Below are 22,177 nucleotides of genomic sequence, written 5' to 3' on the forward strand. Positions count from 1 at the left end.
CCCAGCTTCACCTTGTTGATCATACTTGGATTATAATTCCCCTGGGCAAGCAAGCTATCTGCAATTTCCAAAGTGCCTTCTAAATAATCAGTAATCAAGAAATGCCAAGTAATCATGATCTCCCATGTACTTATTGAGGGTCACTCTGAAACTGGGCATCGGAGCCTCATGTCTTAAAGTGCCACAGCTCCTTGTTTAAATGCTGAAATTGATGTGTCGGGGTTAGCATGGAAGCCCGCCCCCTGTACATTACCATTATTATTATTTTGTGTTTCCCTAATACTTTCATTGAAAGATAATCATGTTATGAATATTAACTTTTATAGGCTGCATTTGTAACTGCTTATGTGTAAAGAAGCAGCACTTTCTGAAATCAAAATGACACTAATAATTTAGTCAATTTACTTTTTCCCATCTCTGTGTTTACAGTCGTGTTATTTTGTTACTGCACGATCTGAATTTTGATATAGTCATCCTGGTAATGAGCCTTTCAGTTCTTCATATTTAAAGACTCATTTGTCACACAGAACAGAATTGGTTTAAATACATTCATTTAATAAATATGTATTGAGTACCTACTAGGTGCCCAATCCCATGTTGGACAGATGCTGCTTTTAACAGCTGCACAGAGGATAGTGAGGAAGACAAACTTATAAACCACAAATCCACAAATTATAAATGATGTGACACACATAGCAATGGAAGCATGCAGAGGGCATTTTGAGTACTTCAAGTGGGGAGACCTAATCAATTCTTAGGTTCAAGGAGTATTTTCTGAGTTTTTAAGTTTGAGGAAAGGGGGATTAGAAGAGAAAAAAATGAATGAATACATAATCTGTCTGGTGTTTATCAAGATGCAGAAAACCTTCATACCCATTAGAACAGCTATTATTAAAAAAATAAACACACACAAGCACACACAAATCACACAAACACACACAAAAATAAAAAACAGAAAATGACCAAGTATTGGCAAGAATGTGAAGAAATTGGAACTCTCTTGCATTGCTGGGGAAAATGTAAAATGTGTGCAATACAGCAGTCCCTCAGAAAATCAAACGTAGAATTACCATATGATCCAGCAATTCCACTTCTGGATGTATCATCCAAAAAATTGAAAGCAGGGACTCAAACAGATATCTGCATACTCATGTTCACAGCAGCATTACTCACAACAAACAAAAGGTGGAAGCAGCCTAAGCATCCCTCAATAAAAAAATGAATAAAAAGTGTGGTAGATAAATACACAATAGGTTGGGAGCAGTGGCTCACACCTGTAATCCCAACGCTTTGGGAGTCTGAGGCAGGTGGATCACCTGAGGTAGGGAGTTCGAGACCAGCCTGACCAACATGGAAAAACCCCATCTCTACTAAAAATATCATCATCATCATAATTAAATAAATAAATAAATGCACAATCAGATATTGCTCAGCCTTGAATAAAAAGAAAATTCTGGTACATGCTACAACACGGATGAATGTTGACGACATGATGCTAAGTGCAATAAGCCAGTCACAAAAGAACAAATACTGTATAATCCCACTTACCTGAGACCCTTAGGGGAGTCAAACTCTTACAGACAGAAAACAGAATGGTGGTTTTCATGAGCCAGGGAGAGGCAGGGAGGGAATGTAGTGTTTAATGGGTGGGTATAAAATTCTGTTTGAAATGATGAAGAAGTTCTAGAGCTGGATGGTGGTGGTGGTTGCACAATTGCAATGTACTTAATGCCACTGAAGTGTACACTTCAAAATGGTAAATTTTGTGTTACGTGTGTTTTACCACAATCATAATAAGAGGTGCAGAGACCCACACCAGCCTTCTCTAACTCTGAATTGTGTGAGGCTGGGTATCCAAGGACAGTCCAACTCCCCACCCGTTTTCTACAATGTTGTCTTCCTGGGAGCCGCCGCTGTTTGTATGTCAGCTTTATTTGTAAATACAATTAAAAATCCAACCACAAAACACCATCATCCAAGGGGTAAATGTTCTTGGGCTCTGAAACTGAGTGCTGTCATTCCCATTAACGGTAATGAGAGTCCCATGGCTAAACCTCCACGCATCATGCTCAAAATTTACCCCCTAGAGTTTGCAGATGGAAATAAAAAAAGATTATCTTATGTACAAACAGAAAACAGAAAATAAAGCCAGAAATGGCATTCTGACCACAGAGATGCCACGGGGGCGATTAACAGGCAATCTGGTGAGGGTTGTTTCACAGAGACCTAAAGGGGGCTTATGCTGAAAAGAATGCCCAATCCTGGTCTCCAGAGCTCTTGCACATTTCAGAGCAATCGGGGTTACTTGTGGCCCACATAAGTTCTGACTCTGATAACAAAACCTATTTTTTAACCGAAAATATCCTCTGGAGATGGATGAAAAAGTAGATCTATACTTACTGTGCCATCTAAAAGTCCTGAAATTTTAATTTCAAGTGAATTTCTAATCGAGGTTCTTAGGAGTCCTGGTGCATTCCCATAATTAAAGACTTCAAGTTTTTAATTCCTTCTCTCCACTTTGAATTTCCCCTGGAGCCTTTGTCATGTTCTATGTTGTGAGGAAAAGTAATCAAATTAACATAAGGGGCTTTATTGGAAGTCAGTTTCTCTTTCTGTCTCTCTCTCTCTCCCTCCCTCCCTCTCTCTCTCTCTCTCTCTCTCTCTCTCTGTCTTTCTGTGTGTTTCTCTTATCTCTGTCTGTCTCTGTCTCTGTCCCTCTCTCTGTCTTTTCTCCATGACCCTTCAGGGACTCTCATCCTGACTCTTCCCCATACTGCTTCCTTTCCAACTTCTACCTGCAGAAACGTACCAGCTTCCTTTGCATCCTTGTCAACATTTAGGTTGACAAAAATGGCTTCCATTCCACATGGTCCCCTCTTCCAGTGCCTCTAACACCTGACTAGGTACAACTCTGAGACTTATTCAAACTTTCCACAAAAAGAGTTTGATGGGCCACCACCATGCCGATGTATCAGATACTTCCTCGTCATGTTCTCACCACTTTCTTAGGCAAGCTGTGGCCAGGATTAGGGGAAGGAGAAACATTGTATGGCATGCTCCCTATATTTGAGGAACCAAGAGCTGGAGCAATGCCCTGAGAAGGGCATGGGAGCACAATAAGTCAACCAATCAACCAACCAAAACGTCTAGACTTCAGTAAGAACATCCGTTTACAAAGAGTGGTCTGTGACGAAGATGCTGCCAGGGTGTCTACAAGGCCAAAACTATTCCCATAGAAGCAGTGAGACATTACTTGCCTCGTTTCATTCAATTGGCATTTGTGCCCATGGTACAAAAGGTGAACTGACAAACCAGCTTCATTTTTTCCTGGGAATCAGCCCACATTTTATTTTATAGTGCATTTGTATAAGTTCCAGCATTTTCAAGATAATCAGGTCACATTCAGGTTAGCACTGCTGATAACAAAATCATACAACTACCTATGGCTTCAAAAACAGCATAGGGAGTCCGAGCACAGTGGCTCATGCCTGTAATCTCAGCACTTTGGGAGGCCGAGTTGGGTGGATCACGAGGACAGGACATTGAGACCATCCTGACCAACCTGGTCAAACACTGTCTCTACTAAAAATACAATAAATTAGCCAGGCGTGGTGGCTCATGCTGCAGTCCCAGCTACTTAGGAGGCTGAGACAGGAGAATTGCTTGAACCTTGGAGACAGAGACTGCAGTGAGCCAAGATCGCTCCACTGCATTCCAGCCTAAGCAACAGAGAGAGACTCTGTCTAAAAAATAGGGTGATGCACATTAATATCCCTTTCCCTTAAATACTACAGAAGACAATGTATCCCAAAATAAAATCTCTAAAATCACATGCCTCTTGCAATCCATTATGAAGGCATATTATTTATGTTAAAATTAGACCATATAGAACATGAGTATAAAAAGAGTTTCAAAGCTCTCTAAAATTTCTCCCAATGCCATCTTTTTAGCAGGAACCAAGGCCATGGCAAAGACTTTTCTAGAAGTCTCTGCATTACTTACTGCCACACACCTGAAGTTAAAAAACCAAGAACAGTTTCACTTAACAACACTCTCAGTGAAGCAGTAAAAAATATTAATGTTATAACCTCGAGGCCCTTATGGGTACTTGTTTTTGATATTCTGTGTTACAAAATGGGAAGTACACACAGCACATTTCTGTTGCACCCCAAAGTATGATGGCATTGTGAGGAAAACACATGTGTGATTACTTGCTTGCTTGCTTGCTTGAGTTGCAAGCTGAACTAGCCACCCTTCACACAACAACATTTTTACTTAAATGAACAACTAACAGAAAAATTATGGCTATTTGAACTAGCGTATTTAGCAGATGTTTTCTCAAAACTGAATAAAATGAGCCTGTCATTTCAAAAGAAACAACTGATAATATCAGAATTCAAATTAAAACATTTGAATTTTAGAAAATATCTCTCTACCACTGTGAGCTGATGGAGAACCAATACTTAGAAACATTTTCTGATGAGATTGCTGGTAACCACTAATGTAGATTTAAAAATATTTTATACTTACATGTATCAACATTTGGAAGATTTGCATAATTACAGTGAACCAATATTTTCCAAAAGACCAATGTATGAAGTTACAAAATTGCACGAGTCTGCCATCATTTCACTGAAGTTCAATATAGACAATAGATTTTAATACAAAAGTAGGAAAAACTCATTTATGTCATTACAGATTTCACATTACAACCAAACCTTAAGAAACTATTTGCCAAATGGTGTACCGTCAAAGATAACTACCAAAAGTTATCTGAAAAGACTATTAAACTATTTCTGACTTTTCCAACTATATGTATGTGAGAGGCCAGGTTGTTTTACATCCTTCAACCAAAATAACATTGCAATAGATTGAAGAATGTACAAATTCTGCAATTCACTTGTTTGCTCGATGTTGCTTGATCTATTCACTGCAGATCATGTGCCTCTAGCTTACACAGGTTTACTGTGCTATAATATTCTATTGCAACTACCACATTAGTGTATATTTTTCCACGCTGAGAATAAACATTTAGGTTGTTGCTAATTTTTTTTAACCATAATGAACAATGCTGCTGTGAACATTCCTTTTATCTGTCTTATTAGATATATTTTTTCCTTGGTTTTATTCCTAGAAGTAGAATTGCTAATTTATGGGAGGAAGAGGTTTTTTAATTCTGCTAACACAAACTTCTTCTATTGAGTTTAAGAGCTTGACATAATGTTAATTTATGTAATTCTTAGAACAACACAGTAAGCTAGATCATAGTATTCCCCCCACTTCACACATGAGAAGAGTGAGATGCAGAGATTCAGTCACCTGCCAATGATCACACAGGTAATGGAGGGTAGAACTGGAACTGATTCCCCTCAAAGAGGCTGTAGCGTCCGTGTTCCTAACCAGTGTCCTAGCACATTGCTCCACAAAAGACTGACCCACTTACACTCTCACCAGAACTGTGCAACAGTATTCTTTCTTCGTGTTCTTTCCAACACTTGGTATTATTAGGCCTTTTAATTTTTGGCAATTTGACAGTTATTAAATGGTGTCCTATCATTGCATCAGCTTACATTGTTTTGGTTACTGGTTCTGAGCATCTTTTCACATGTTTATTGACTGCTCAGAGTTCCTTTTCTGTGAATTGCCTATCTTCTGCCATTTTTATCCCTTTGTTGTCATTCTTATGAATTTGGTTTTTTAAATGGATTCTTTGCATTATTCTTGTTCTATATATGTTACATATGTCTTTTCTTAATCTGTAGTTCATCTTTTAGCCCTTAAAATAGGATATTTATTAAGAATACACTATGGAGAAAGCTCAAACTCAGCTCGAAGAAGTTTCAAGGCCAATTAAAGGGACCTCTCTCCCAGACTTCTTACTCAGTTATGAGGTGGCTTATTCAATATCTCTCACTGCCCAAGGCATCTGAGCCCCTGGCTTACTCCATACCCACTGGCCTAGCACAGCCTGCCCCTCCTTAATGATGGCATCTCCATGCTTTTAGCAGATTCACAGACAATCTGAGAGCACCACCTTCACCTGGCCCCAGACACCACCATCCCTTACCTGAGTCATCTCAATGGCCTCCACACTGGCTTCCTATTTCAGTCCATGAACCCTGGAATCACTTTTCAAAGAGAAATCAAGTATGCCACTCCTGCTCTGAACCTGGCAATGAAGTTCTGAAGGAACTAGAAAAGCACCATTGGAACATCACATTAATAAATGCTGTGGGCCAGGTCCACAGATGAATGCTAAAGTTAATGAGCAAAGCTTTAAGGAGCAATAGGATATTTTCGTCATCTCAAAGTTTCTCCTCCCAAATTTTCTAATGAATGTGGTGGTTTTAATATATGACTACAAATTTCTTGAAATCCCTCCTTCCAGGAGGCAGAACTTAAATCTCCTTCCTTGATTGTGGGCTGGATTTAGCGACTTAATGCTAATGAATAGAGTATAGGAAACTAAAACCAGTAACTTTACAGCGGAGAAACCTGGCCAACACCGCCTTAACCAAGTGACCAAGATTACATCGCCAATAAGGAGTCATGTGGTTTCCTGGTATCCCCCAACACAGTGGAAAAACAAGAGCACATAATCTCTTTGGTATTATTCCTCAAAATCCATACCCTCAGAGTATACATGAGAAAACATCAGCCAAACTCAAACTGGGGCACATTCTACACAATACTTGAATACTTTTGAAAAGTGTCAAGGTCAAAAAAAGACCAAGAAAGAGTCACAGATTAGAGGACACTGATGAGACGCTAAACAGAAAATCCAGATCCTGAAACAGGGAAAAAACAGATCATTAATGGAAAACTGGGAAAACCCAAAAAAAGTATGCAATGTACTGAGTAGTATTGTACAAAAGTTGATTTCTTAGTTTTGGTCGATGGAGCATGGCAGTGAAAGATGTGACCACTAGAGAAAGCTGAGCGAAAGGTATAGGGCACACCTGTACTATCTTTGCAGCTCTTCGCTAAACCTAAACATTATTTCAGATAGAAAGTTTAAAAAAGAAAACAAAACAAAACAAAACAAAAAACAGTAATGGCTTCCCACTGTATTCAGAAGAAAAGTCAAGGAGCTTATCCACAGAGGCCCATGTGACCTGCCCTTCCCACTTCAGCTCTGGCCTCAGCGCATAACTCAAGGAACCAATATTTTCCCAAAGACCAATGTATGAAGTGACAGAATCACACGAGTCTGCCATCGATTTCATTGAAGTTCAATATAGACAATAGATTTTAACACAAAAGTAGGAAAAATTCATTGACGTTATTACAGAAATGAAAATCATCATTTCCAAAACGATTAAGTCACTAAATTCAGCCCACATGCCAGGAAGGAGATTTAAGTTCTTTTGTGCAAGGCAGGCAGCTTTCCATAGCTGCCTCGACTTCTCTCACACTGGCCACTTCACTGATCTGGAACCTGCTCTCACACTCACATTTGGTTCTGCCTCAGGTGCTGTCCCTCAGGTATCTCTGTGGCCAACAACCTCACTTCTTTCAAGTCTTTGCTGAAATGTACCCTCCTCAATGAGGCCACGCCTGATCATTCCGTTAGATACAACTGCCCTCTGCAACCACTCCTGGCCCCCCTTACTCTCCTCTTTCTCTGTTTTGCATACCATGCATCACCTTCTAATACCCCAATTCACTGTCCACTTACTATGGCTCTTGTTTATTATCGGTCTTCAGCTCTATGAATGTGATCTTATCTTGGTTTACTCTTGCATCTACAGTGCCTAGAACATGGGACTCAGCACACTGTTGAGTGAATAAGCTTGCCTGTGTCAACCCTTGCACTTAGCTTGACTTATTAATTATCAACGTACTTGCACCTAGGAGCTCACAAGTGGTGGAGGGAATAAAGACCTATTTATTTTGCAGAGGAGGCATGGGCAAAAGATCCCAAATAGTCCCTCAGATCTGGGACGAAGAGAGGAGTAGAAGCCTCTTCCCATCAGTACAAGAATAGCAATGACTTTCCTTGCTCCACAAAATGTCTTCGTGTGCCTGGAAAGACGGGTGAAAAAGTAAGCCTGCATTTTAGGCAATCTTTAAGCCAAGTTGAAAGTTATGAAAGATTTGGGTAAGCTTCTTTCTAAGCACCTTCAAAATTCCCAGAGGGCTTTTCTTATGTGGTAGGTATTATAATGAAAAAAGACCCAGACATGACAAGAGACACATGGGTAAAGACAGCTATTAAAGCAAGAATGATTGATTTCATAACATTCCAAGGTAGCACTCTTTAACTCCAGATACAGCCACCTCTCGATGTCGGGCTCCCTAATTTGCATAGGTAATTGACAGCTTGTTAACAGCTCATTAAGAACACTGAAAACCATGTGACAACTACAATCGTGTGCATAAATGGGGATAGAATCTGTGACTTGCAGGATATTGAGAACTCAATCAGATCTCAGATTACAGGTCGGGAAGTTAATGAAAAAATAGGGACACTGACCAACTTTTTTTTTTTAGAACTTTATTTAACAGTCCTGTGGTCCATCAGTTCATAAACACAAACCTGGGCCATGGTAATTTTCAGAATTCAGCACTAACAGATGAGACGATGTAAGTTCCAGTTTAATACATAATAAATACTTACTGACTGATCATTTTCACTTTCTAAAAACACCCATTAAACTGCTTATGCAGTTTTAAAATTTGTTCTTAAAATTCACCTTTTTCATAAACACGAGTCATTTAGACATCACAATCTAATATTCTGCAAGTGAGAAAAATGTAAAGTGTAATTTGATTTTAGCCTATAAAAAGGAGATAAATTTCCTGATTTGCACACAGTTACTATCCGCAAATTTGGAGGCTACGTTTTTTTAAAAGAACATTTGAATATAAATAGTGCAAATAATTGTTACATCAGCAAATCTCTTCTGAGCATAGATGCCTGTTCAGAAACCTTCCTTTCAAACTGTCTCTGCTGGATGGAATAAGTAGCTTAAAGGCTGTCTGCAGCCGCAGTGGAGAGCAGTGAACTCAGTGCCCTGCCCCGAAGTCACCTGTGACCAATGCTGATTCTTATTTTTTCTCTAGCTGCCTGTAGATAGCAGGTGTGGACTTAGGGTCCAGGAAATGCTGTCCCAGGCTCAGTCCTCTGGATTCTGAAAACACCCTGCAGTTGCAAGACAGCCTAGCCTTCGGTGCTTCCCAGCTCTGACCGACTTAACCTAACCCACTCTACACACCTTCTTCTCCCCTACAGTTACCTTCAACTGAAGAGGATTAATGTGGGGGCTCTGTGTCCTCGCGCAGATCTCATGTTCAATCGTAATTCCCAAGGTTGGAGGAAAGGCCTTGTGGGAGGTGACTGAGTCATGGGGGCGAACTTTCCCCTTGCCATTCTCCTAATAGAGTTCTCATGAGGTCTGGTTGTATGAAAGTGGGTAGCACCTCCCGTTTTGCTCTCTGTCTCTCTCTCTTGCTGGCCATGTGAAGACCTACTTACTTCCCTTTTGTCTTCTGCCATGATTGTTAGGTTTCCTGAGGCCTCCCCAGCTGTGCCTCCTGTACAGCCTATGGAACCGTGAGTCAATTAAACCTTTTTTCTTCATAAATTACCCAGTCTCCGGTAGTTCTTTATAGCAGTTCAAGAACCAACTAATACAAGGAGTTTCTTACCTGGTTTGGTTTCCCACTCTCTGTCCTCTCTGCATGGCCAATTTCACATCACCCAGTCAGGTCCAGCTTAAGGGACTCTGCCACAACAGTGGAGCCATGTGGGGAGAAAAGAGCACAGAATCAAGATTTAGGAGATCCAGGAGCGCCATCCAGAGCCCCGGCTTTACTATCGCTAAAAACGTGGTTCATTCTGACTTAGATGTTTAACTGCAGAAGGTCTCAATTTCTTCGCCTTCAAAATAAGAGTGATACTACAGAGATAGAAGTAATACTATCTACAGTTGACTCTCAAACAATGTAGGGATTAGGGGTACTGGCCCTCTCTACAGCCAAAAATCCATATGTAACTTTTGACTGCTCAAAAACTTTACTAATCCTCTATCGAGCAGAAGCCTTACTGATAGCATAAATAATTTATTAACACACATTTTGAATGTTACATATATTATACGCTGCATTTTTACAATAAACTTCAGAAAAGAAAAACAAGAGAAAGAGAAAATGTGCTTACAATTTATTAACTGAGAGTGCATCACCACAAAGGTCTTCATCCTCGTCATTTGAGAATGAAGCTACATGTTGAGTAGATGAGGAGGAGGAAGAAAAGAAGGGGCTGGCCTTGCTGCCTCAGGGGTGGCAGAGGTAGAAGAAAGTTTATATATTAATGAATCCTCGAATTCAAACTCATGTTATTCAAGGGTCAACTACTTAGAAATCTTAGCGGTGTTGATTAATCGATATAAAGCCATGGTACAGGATGGAATCATGAAAAGATTGAGAAAGATAATTAATCTCAATCACAAAAGTCTTGGTATTAAGACTATACCAAAGATGTCAATCAACTGGATCCAGGTGGCCACTTTGACCCAAGGAAATCCTACCCAGAGGCTGAACGGAGACATAAATCACAGGCTAACAAGATCAGATGAACTGGGCAAGACACAGTCTTCATCTTTGGAGTCTAAACTGGAAAAAGATGATGGTGATGTTGAGAGCTGAAACTGAAAGTCCCTGGTGTAGTGAGAGCTTTGAGACTGTCCACAAAAGGCCTTCTGCAAACAGAAGGCATGAGGAATCGGAAACCTCGTGAAATACAGAGGGGGAGAAGAACACACAGAGTGTAGGCCTGGCATGGTGGCTCAAGCCTGTAATACCAGCACTTTGGAAGGCCAGGCGGGTGGATCACAACGTCAGGAGTTTGAGACCAGCCTGATCAACATGGTGAAACCTCGTCTTTATTAAAAAACAAAAATTAGCTGGGCGTGGTGGCACACGCCTATAATACCAGCTACTCAGGAGGCTGAGGCAGGAGAATTGCCTGAACCTGGGAGGCGGGGTTGCACTGAGCCAAGATCATGCCACTGCACTACAGCCTGGGTGACAGAGTGAGACTTCATCTCAAAAAAAAAAAAAAAAAAAAAAAAAAAGACACAGAGTGTAGGGAGGAGATGAGAAGGCAGAGAACAGTGAGCAGAATAGACAGGGAACCATCAACAGAGGGGCCACTCCTTCCACCCAAGCTTCTGCTGTGTAACCTCATCTGGGAGTTGGCAAATTTCTTCTGCCAAGGGCCAGAAAGTAAATATTTTAGGCTCTGCAGCATTATGGCCTCTGCTGCAAGTACTCAGCTCTGCCACTGTAAAGCACTAAAGCAGCCATAGACCGTGAACACTTTTGAAACTAATGAGCACACATCTAAAAACTGGAAGATGCCACAAAAATACAATTCATTTTGTCTCAAGAAACTAGACGGTGAAGCTCCCAGGGCTATTTCTCACACGGTGGCCATCGGCAGGAGTTGGAGGTGGCTGGACCGTGGCACCTGTTTCCCAACATTGCCCACTCAATTTGCATGGACAGCCGAGTTTGGGAACTTGCAAGCACCAGGTACCGTAACCACCACTTTAGAACCGTTATCTGCAGTCCTTCGCTAACTTATAAAGTTGGTTTCAACATGACTCTGTCACAGAAAAGGAAACTGAGGCTAAGGTGTTAAGGTGACCTTTCCAAGATCACACAGTTGCTAAGTTGCTGAACAAAGGTAAAGCTGCTGGAAACAAAAGCAATGCCTTAGAAGGTTTTGGGAGAATTGTTCTTTTCCTTCCTATTTCCAGTCCTCTTTCTTCTGATCTGGCCTCCAATGACTTTTTGCTGAATCTCTTTGATTTCTTCGGGAAACAACTCCCAATGTGAAAGAAGAATACACGTTGCCTTTTCTCTCTCTCTCTCCCTAAGTGTAATTTTCTTGTCTCAGATGCAACAAATTCCTTTAAGAGTGGAGATAGTGCCTCAGGTTTCCTTTATTCCTCCAGAGAGCTTATTATAGCCAGGGCAAATAATAGATCCTAAATATAATCAATCACGGTGATGGTGCGGGGAGGGGGTTTTTTAGCTTTAGCATCTGACTTGAACTTATTACTAATAAGATACAATTAGCTCCAGGCAACTAACTCCTAAAGCAAGAGATCTGAGAAGAGAACCAAGAAGAGAACCAAGAAAAACAGGTCATGCTATAGCCAAAGAACCCACACAAAAATCCACGCAATCTGCATAGTGAGGAGGACGGAGGAGTTGGAAGACTTGAGTTCAATGCCCAGATCTGCTGGAACACACTCCTGCTATCTGCGTTGTGGTCGGACCCCAGTAGCCAGAGGATCACCCACGAACTGGTTAGAAGTGACCATTCTAGGCCCCACCCTAGAAGTACAGAATGAGAGCCCCTAGAGGTAGGAATCAGTGTTTAATGATCTATTGAGGTCATTGTTAAACACACTGAAGTTTGAAAATAACTGACTGCATGTTGCTATCTCTGGGGGAGCTTTAAAAGTTTAGTATTGTCTGGATTGGAGTTACCAGATTGAGCAAATAAAAATACAGGTTGGCCCAGTTACATTTGATTTTCAGATAAACAACAAATAATCTTTTAGTATAAGTATGACCCAAACACTGTATCTTATCTTGCATCCCAAGCCCGTTTCTACCCTCAGGCTTTCTCATTTCATTGGCCTGAGAGAGGCCCGGGCTTTTGGATGTTGAAATCTAGTGAGCAGCCAATGTTGAGAATGGTGGCTGGCCTGAGGAAGGCCCCACCCTGCCTCATTCCCTCCCGAAGGCTTCCCTCCCTCACCATTTCACCTGGATTCTAGCTCTGCGGTTGAGGAATGGGGTGGCAGTGGAGGAAGTCAATTTTCCTGGGGTACAGCAGGTTGTGGATTTTGAAAATAGGCTAGAACCATCAAATATGAAATCCACTTCATGAAATCATGGCATGAAGATATCTCATGATTTTTTTTATTCCACAGCTGAGTACAAATTGCCACTATTTTCTTCAGGAGAGACAACAAAACCTTACTGCCCAAATAAATTTAAGAAATCAAAGGTTCTCAATAGCAAGTTACATGGGCCCTTGGGTGAAAGGTGGGGAGTATTTGGAGGAAGGACATGGACAATTATTCGTAACACTGTGGTTTGAAATTTACTTGGGCACTTAGGCTAATGAATCAAGTAAACCTGATCATCCCAGAAATGCAGATTCTCTTGATGTGTTCTTCCTCTCTTGGAGGCTGAGACTCTTGTTCCCAATATCTCAAGCTTCTAGAGGGAAGTAGAGTAAGGCATGGGTGGGAGAAGCTCAGTAAACAAAAGGACATTTCCCCCAAGGCAGAGTCAGCTGCTTACACAAGGTCTAGTCTCAAGGCTTCAATGGCCAGAACTTGGTGCAAGCTGAAGGTTCTCCTCCCTTGGCCATGAACTTGGCCAAATGTGATGCTCCACTCAGCAACATAAAAGAGGTCATTCTCTCTTTGGAGGGAAAATTTTCACCCTTTATCCAGTGACCTGTACTTTACAGGATTATAGAATAAAATTCCAGCCTGGGGCAGTCACAAGGTTTCAATCATTGTATTCAGAAGTACTAATGATACCTAGGGACTTTTTAATACAGGTATCTATTTTCTACCTTGAATCAACCTGAAAATGTATCTTCTACTTTTTAATTCTTTGTGTCCTATTTTTTCTAACTCCTTTGCTTAAATCTCTCTACATATATAAGTACCCTTATGTTCCCATCCCTTGCAAAGTAATCTATTAGTTCTACTTCTTGAGGTGCCCTTTCTTTGGCTTGCTGTGTCTAACTTCCCATCCAGTGTCTTCTTTCCTAGTGTGATTTTCTGTTTTGTATTGAGTTTGTCTTCCAAAGAGCTTTGGTTTAGTTTTGCTCTGTCTTTAAACCTATGAGAGTTCCATATGGCCCAAGTTTCAGAATGTGTTCGTAAAGAAACTATTTTGCATTTCTTTCTGCAGGGACCCTAGATCTATGTCTAGTTTTTTAGGCTTGGATTCGCAATCATAGGGGCAATGTAAACTTGAACTCTCCTCCTTTGCATTGTATGAGCTTGTAACTTTGATTTCTCATGAAAGACATTTTTTCCCTACCCAGAAACCAAACTACAAGGCAAGCTTTCTTTCTGCTTCTCTTAGTCTATCAGATCTTTTAAAGGCAGCTATCTCATGCTAGGGGTTCAGTTCTGGTTCCCACCATATACAGATTCAAAGCTGCATCTCCTGTCTTTTAGAGATTTTGGACCCAAAGGCTATAATCAGTAGCTCTGAAGGAGAGTATGATATCAGCAAACTGAAATTACATTTTAAGTACCTAAAATTTCCTTTCTTTGAATTTATGTGTTCATTTAAAAATATTATACTTCTCCAGTATTTTTGTGTATTTATACAAGAAAGGTGATGCTTATTGGCTCAGTCTGCCATGTTGTTAAAACCAGAAGCCTGAAAGTTACTGTTGTCATCAAAGAGCCAGAGACAGTGAAATCTTTCCAGTCCACTCAGGAATTGTTGGCAGCAAAAAAAAAAGGATATGGATAGAGAGTCTAGATGTAGATCAATAGGATGTAACGAACTGTGGTTGTGATTTTGCAGAGATGTTCAAAATCTACTCAGACAAAGTAAAGCATGGAACAGGCAATTCCAACAGGGTCCTAGCATTTTGTAATTATAATAAATTATTCATTGTAATTGATCAATAGCTATTTCTGCTTAACAAACTATCTCAAAACTTTTGGCTTAAAAGCAATCAGATCTTATGATTTTTGTGGTCAGAAATTTGGACAGGGCTCAGCTGGGTGGTTCTTATGCCACACGTGATGTTGACAAGGGTTGCTGAATGGGGTTCAGCTGGTGAAGGGGTTGGACTGGAGAATCTAAGAATGCTTCATTCATATGACTGGTACACTTTCTGGTTTGGTCAGCTGGGATTGTTGACCAGAACAATAACATGTGGCTTCTCTAGCATGTTGGGAAGTTACAGATTTCACACATGGCTCAGGCCTTTAACAGAAAGTTCCAAAAGACAGGACGTGAACACTGCTAGATTTTAAGTCCTCAGCATCTCTTCTGCCCTATTCTTTTCATTGAAGTAGTCACAGAACCTATAAGAGGGGCCTATTGGCAGGTGATGTACCTAAGAATTTGGGGTTATCTTTCACCTACCACAATAAGGCAGAGTGCATGGATTCTGATGTCAGGCAGGAACATGGAGAATGTTAAGACTTTATAAGCTCCTTCTTACTTGCTGACTCCAAGACAGCCTCTGAGCTTTTGTTTTCCTCATCTGAAAAAGGGAAATATTAATATGGAATCAGATTGAAATTTTTCAACTACATTAAATAAAATAATGGTAACCTAAAAGTGAAGGTCATGAATTTGAACAGAGAGAATTGGAAGAAGGCAATCTTTTTCACAGATATTTGAGGAGGAAAGTACTTAAAATTCTTAATTATAGACTGAGGGCATTTTTCTCTTAGGAATAAGGAACTTGTAAGAAAAAATGCTTATCCAGGGATAGACTAATGTACAATATATTAAAAATAAAACAACAGTGCTACTATGAAGAGAACCAGCAGACCATGGATGAAAAAGGAAGAAACATCTGGAACATCTGGGTTGAACCCCAATAGAGATGATCCTCTTAGATGGTAACTTTTAGTAAAATGATATTAAAGTGAATGCGAGACTTCCACTGCATTTTATTTATAATCTGAAATATATTGGCCAGGCATGGTAGCTCACGCCTGTCATCCCAGCACTTTGGGAGGCCGAGGTGGGTGGATCACCTGAGGTCAGGCGTTTGAGACCACCCTGGCCAACATAGTGAATCCCCATCTCTACTAAAAATACAAAAGTTAGCCAGGCATGGTGGCATATGCCTGTAATCCCAGCTACTTGGGAGGCTGAGGCAGGAGAATTGCTTAAATCCTGGAGGTGCAGTGAGGAGAAATCACGCCACTGTGCTCCCATCTGGGTGACAAGAGCAAAACTCTATCTCAAGAAAAAAATATATATATTACACTTAAACCAAGTGTAAAATAAATGATAAATACAGTCCTTCCCAGGGTTTCAGTTACTAGCACCTGATTGTTTATGATGCTCAGCACAGCATATATTGATGAAGCCCTTCCAGCATCGCCTGCTGCAATGTGAGCTTTCTGTGCATTTTAACACTGGCCACGCTGCTGTAGGGAGGATTCTCATTCAGCCTTGGAGATGCTAAGGGTCACACATCCACTTGTGAGGGCTTTCTTGGGACAGATTTTCCCCATGGGTAACCTGTTCACACCCCACCAGACTAGGCTAATTCTACCCCTCTTCTCTCTGCTCTGAAGGACTTATCACATAGTTACACCTATGAGAATGTTAAGCAATCTCAAAATGACTTCCGCAGGAAATATTTGCAAAAATGGGATAATGGTAGATGCTGTTCCTATGCTATAAAGCCAGCAGCTCTCCTGCCTATAAAATGCAGCTTGGGGTAGGAATGGTGAGAATAAGATAAAGTGTAAGGTCTTTCACCTCCAAGGCACTTGGACATTATATCTTTAGACTCTTTGTTACATTGACTGCATTGCTCTCAAATGCTTTTTGAGAGCGGGTGGACATTTAGAAAAGTGAATTTCTTATGGTCAAACCAATGGGTTTTGGTTTATGCCATTTTATACATTTATGGCTAAGAACCTATCTGAGATCACTTCCTAGACAAAAGCTAATCATCTTAGAATTTTAAAAGCATAGTTTATTTTTTACACAATTTCTGGAATTGAGTTTCCCAACATGCAGCCCAAACACCTGCACAGAGCACAGGCAAAACAAGAGAAGTCTCACCCCAAAGTCAGCAGCAATTTTTAGAAAAACTTGACACACAAAAAAACACATATAAGTATTATTATGTTGGACATTCTTGCTGTAATGGTTATTTATATATATATTATATATATTATATTACACACACACACACACACACACACACACACACACACACACACACACAAGTTTTTCTTTTGAACCAGAGTCTTGCCCTGTCATTCAGGCTGGAGTACAGGGGTGGGAACACCTCTCACAGCAGCCTCAACCTCCTAGGTTTGAGTGATTCTCCCATCTCAGCCTCCGAAATGGCTGGGGCCCCTGGCACCTGCCAACATGCCTAGCTAATTTTTTTTTTATTTCTTATTTTTGTAGAGACGGTGTCTCGGTGTCTCCTCATGTAGGTCTCAAACTCCTGGGCTGAAGCGATCCTTCCGTCTCAGCCTCCCAAAGTGCTGAAATCACAGGTGTGAACCACTACACCTGGCCTGTCATATATTAATTTTAATTTAAACTTAAATTAAAATGTAACTAATGAAATGGGGAGCGGATTATTTTCAGTACTTAAGGTCCGAATATCGTGCGCTCCTGGGCTGAAGCTCACGACCGATCCACAAACACCAGAGGCAGACACAGTGAAAATCAGACATGGAGGCTCTCCTCGCCAGCCTCTGTCTCGCTCCATCTCTGCAGCTCTGCGATGCCCCAAGCAGGGGTTTGCTTTGTATAATGGGCAACCCAATCTTGGCAGGAAACCAAAAGTCAATTTCCAGGAAAGGCAGAAAAGAGGGCTCTGAAAACTGGAGGACCTCTGTGGCCTTGTGGTCACCTCTCCTCCGTTGCAAAGGTGCAGCTGTCACAGAACTGCAGGCCTCCGCCAGCAGGATGCCTCTCAAGCTGCTGTAAGCGCCTGGGGAAAGCCAGCGACCAGAGGACGCACGTGTGAGCGCACACTCACTTGAGGATGGCCATTCATTCCGTTCCTCCTCTACCAAACGTTGTGACGTGCCTTTTCCCTCCCCTCTCTGCTCTCACCACCTTTCTCCCCCTCCTCTCCCCCTTCACAGCTCCCACTTTTATTAGTATTATTATTCCCTTAAGTGGCACTTGCAGTACCACTTCCTGCTCCATCAGGCCCAGCCGAAAGCCACGGAAGCGCGCCCTCCTCGCCGTGACATCTGTCTTGGCAGCCTCCACGCTGCCACCAGGCCTGTCGGGTGGCTCCGCGGCTGACGGGCTGTCACCGCCGCCCCCTCTTGCGGGCTGCCATTTTCTTTTGATTTACCTTTGATTCGGAGGCATTTGCATGCTTTCATCACTTGGTGGACAAAGTCCTCGGCAAGTCCCCCATGGCTGCCTTCTGTGTAGGCAGCCGGGAAAGGGGTGGATCCCTCTGTGACTCTGCTTTGAGGTGTACATGGAGGCCCGGCCGGCCTGTGTCACCGGAGCCCAGAAGCGGGTGTAGACTGCCACTTCCCGGCTCCCCGGGAGACGCCGTGGAGTTGCTCCTGCTTTGGCTCGGAAGCTGCTTCGCCAGTGACAAGTGTCCCCATGTCAATTAGTTTATTAATCACCCAGCTAGACAACTTGGTAATGTGGTAATTTCGGGGTTAGGCTGCGCCGAGTCCTTCCTTTTCTGGCTGGGTTTAAGAGCTCGTTAAAGGACGCTCCCTGCTCTCCAGAAAACTCTGCTTCTGCCTTTGTGCACATCCCAGTGAAACCCTCCAAAACTGCAAACTCCTCTTCCCCGGCGGTGTGCGGACAGGAGTGAGGACAGGGTTAAATTGCTAATCGAGGTTTCGTGAGGTCTGCCAGAGCTGAGTCTCCAACACTTACATCTGTTCAACAATTATTACAGCATTTTTGTCATAAAAAATTCAACACCCTGAGTGTCGTGCTAGCAAAACCTGAAAATTTATGCAGTGAATAGAATAGCTAATTTCTCTGAGGAAATGCAGGGGGAAAATTACAGATTTTCCTTAAATTCCAAACACCAGAGTGCACACATCTGATGCCCTCCTTGGGTTTTTTGTCACCCCACCGGACCGAAGACGTCTTCCCGTCCACCAGGAAGCGGGGATGGCCCCTGGACACAGGCTTGGACCTTGGAAGAAGCCGTACTGTGAAACTCCAGACTGGTCTATGCACCACCCAGAGTGCCTCTAAAAGACCTCCCTTCCCAATTAAATCCATGCGTGGTATAGAATCAGGCTTCAATTCCGGAGTGAGGTTAGCGTGATTGGTTTGCGTTTTTCCCACTCCCTTCTTCCGATTTGCCCCCACGCCTTTAAAACAAGTCCTTGGAGAGAACAGAAGGGGATGGAGAAGAGCCCCAACAGCATCAAGAGTCTTTAATCTCCTTAATTCATTCTAATGCTGTTTGATGCTTGCAACGGCAGCGTTGGAGTTTGCCTCTCTGCTCCATAAAGGTCTGGAATATGGATTTTATGCTAAAACTAAAAGCTGTCTAGTTAGGATGCCAGCAGAGTGGAACAATATGCTACAGGCGATCCTCAACTATTCTCTAGGGCCGGAGTCTGACTTCCTCAACTGGGTGTTTGCTACCTTAATCATCATTGCAGCGGGATGAACAGGAATTTCTTGCACTGCCACCACAGTGGTACAATTAACGTTATCTGAATTTTCAGAGATTCTACTGCTGAGAGAGGACACTTGCTCCCCTCTCTTAGTGACTGTTCCAGGGACCCGCTTTATTTTCCCTGGAATGAGGTGGTCAAAGGGACCAGCTACCCTCTGCCCACTTACTCTGCCTCGTGATAGCTCAGTGTGGTAAATATTTTCTCTGTAGTAGCTTACATCTCCCGGCCATCTCACCCCAGAGCTGGGGAGTACAGCCACATGCCAAGAGAAAAATCCATCACTGGCATTTATGTCTTAATGAAAGCATGTGCCGTTTTCAAATAAAGTAAACACTACAGGTATTCCCTCTCTCCAGTGGAAGTTTTTCTCTCTTTCTTCCCGTGTCATACCCTTCTAGAAGGTGCAATGTGCCTTCAGAAGAACCCAGGGAGGCTGTGATTCAGAGATTCCAGATACACGGACACAGCTCTCCCAGTACTGTGAGTGGCGGTGACAGCTTGAGGAGCCCCCCACCCCCTGCAGTCCAGCTTTGCCTCAGGCACAGAGCACTCACCAGGAGGAGGGCCAGCCCCACCTGGCTCCCAGGCAAACCAGGTCCCCAGGCACTGGTGTCACAGCCGAGGTGCTGCCTCTGGCTCTGTCACACGTGGAGACCTCCCAGTGCATCACATGCCAGCACAGTCCTCCTTCCTGATGTCCCCCTCCAGTCTTTCCTGGGGCTGGAGAGCTCTGAGGAGGGGACCTATGAGTGCAGGGTTTGCCAGCCAGGGCAGAGCCTCAGCGGCCCCATGTGAGTACCACTGCAGCCCTGCATGGAGACAATCAGAAAAAAAGCACAGACACCAGCCATAACCACCTTGCTGTCAGAACGTCCCAGGCTCTCTTGCCAAGCACTTTGTCTTGCTTAATTTTCAGAATCACCCTGTAAAGTATGTATTATCATTCCCTTCTTCTTGCTGATGAACCCAGAGCTCAAAAAGATCAAACAAGTTATCCAAAACCGCCAGGCAAGGAACCAGTAGAGCCAAAATCAGATGTCAGACTGGTCAGAGGCAGAGCCCCTGCCCTCTCCACCGTGCCACTCTGCCCTTGAGGTGGTTTTCCAGCTGAGAAGCAAGTTTAGCCCAAGATGTACAACAGAATGGGAGCAGGGCGAACCTGAGGAATGAGGCGTGGCTGCATGTGGAAGAGACCATGGTTGTGTATCTGTTCTTCAGAGGAGAGCCCAGAGGGAGCAGGGACTTAGCTTGACTTAAGAGAATGAGGCTTTGAGAGGCATCACTTCCAAGAAATGGTTCTACTGCCCTCTTCCTCCTCCATAGCTGTCGTTTTCCAACCACGTACCCATAGAAGAGAAGTTTTGGGTCCATCATGGTGGAAATGGGGTTGCAAAGCTCCCTATATCCATCAGCATTGATCTTCTTTTATTTATGTTATATGCCAAATCTTATGTCCAGGCCCCAGAAACATCGACCCCAGCACGACCCCTTTCTGGACCTCCACTGGCTGTTTGCCAGGCAAGAAGTTCTCAGAGCCATGCTGCACCCTGACTGCCTCTACAGCAGGTGCTCTGGACCTCCACAGCAACACAAAAGGATCGTTTTTGTTTCCACATATAGCTCGTGTCATTTGTTGCCACATAACACATTCTCTCTGAGCATAGTGGCTGAATGAACCATAGTGACAATGAGCATGTATTGCCCCCAACTTCATAGGTCAGGAATATCTGAGCAGAGCTTAACTGGGTCTTCTGTTTCAGGGTGCCCCGTAGAAGGTAGCCAAGGTGTTACCCAGGGCTGCAGGCATCCAAGGCTTAACTGGGAACAGAATCTGCTTCTGAGTGCACTCACATGGTTCCTAGCAGGAATCAGCTCTACAAGGACTGCTGGACTAAAGGTCTCAGTTCTTCACCAGCTGGGAATCATCTCTACTTTCTGGTCCTGTGGCAGTCTCCATAGGGCAGTTTCCAACAGGACAGCTTGATTCATCCTTGTAGACAAGCAAGGACACCATACGAGACAGGCTGCGTGCAGGATAGAAGTCATATCTTTTATAAGCTAATCTCCGAAATGATATCCCTTCCCTTTTCGCATATCCCATTCTCTAGAAGTGGTTCACTAAGTCTAGCCCACATTCAAGAGAGGTGCTCACACAAGGACGTGAATACTAGGAGACAGAGATCTTGGGAATCAACTTACAAGTTGTCCCCCTCACACCTCAACCGTATCCTTTAGAATGGACAGTTGTCACAATGCCATGACCTCATCTATCACTGGAGGCCAGAAGGAGCTCTTTCAATTATCTTGTGCCAGGAACCAATTTTTTCTTCTCTCCTTATGGGTGGTTTCTAAAGACACCAAAATACCTGCTCCTCTTTCTCTACAAAGTTTCTGCCATTACAAGGACCAAAAAAAAAAAAAAAAAATGTGTGCTGTAGTGTCAGAACCCTTGACTAAGCCCCTGCTACAGATCAGACACTGAACTACAGCTTGAAATACTTTGTCTCAATTAATCCTTGGGGCAGGCGTAGGTGGTAGCATTTATTGAATGAGTGAGGACTCGGAGGCTCAGTGAGGGTAAGGAATGTGCCCAGTGCCATTCATCCACATATGTAGTGGAGTCTGAATTAAAACACAGGCTGTGTTTTGTCCATTCAGCCACTTCCAGAAATATTTCTGAATCTTCATTTCAGAGGAATTACACATTCACTCTGGGCCTGGTAGCATTCAAAGAAATTCTCACACATGCTACTTATATGACAACCTAAGGTTTAACA

The sequence above is a fragment of the Sapajus apella genome, unplaced genomic scaffold (genome assembly GCF_009761245.1).
Source record: "Sapajus apella isolate SASKATOON/1434 unplaced genomic scaffold, GSC_monkey_1.0 scaffold20, whole genome shotgun sequence".
Taxonomy (NCBI): Eukaryota; Metazoa; Chordata; class Mammalia; order Primates; family Cebidae; genus Sapajus; species Sapajus apella.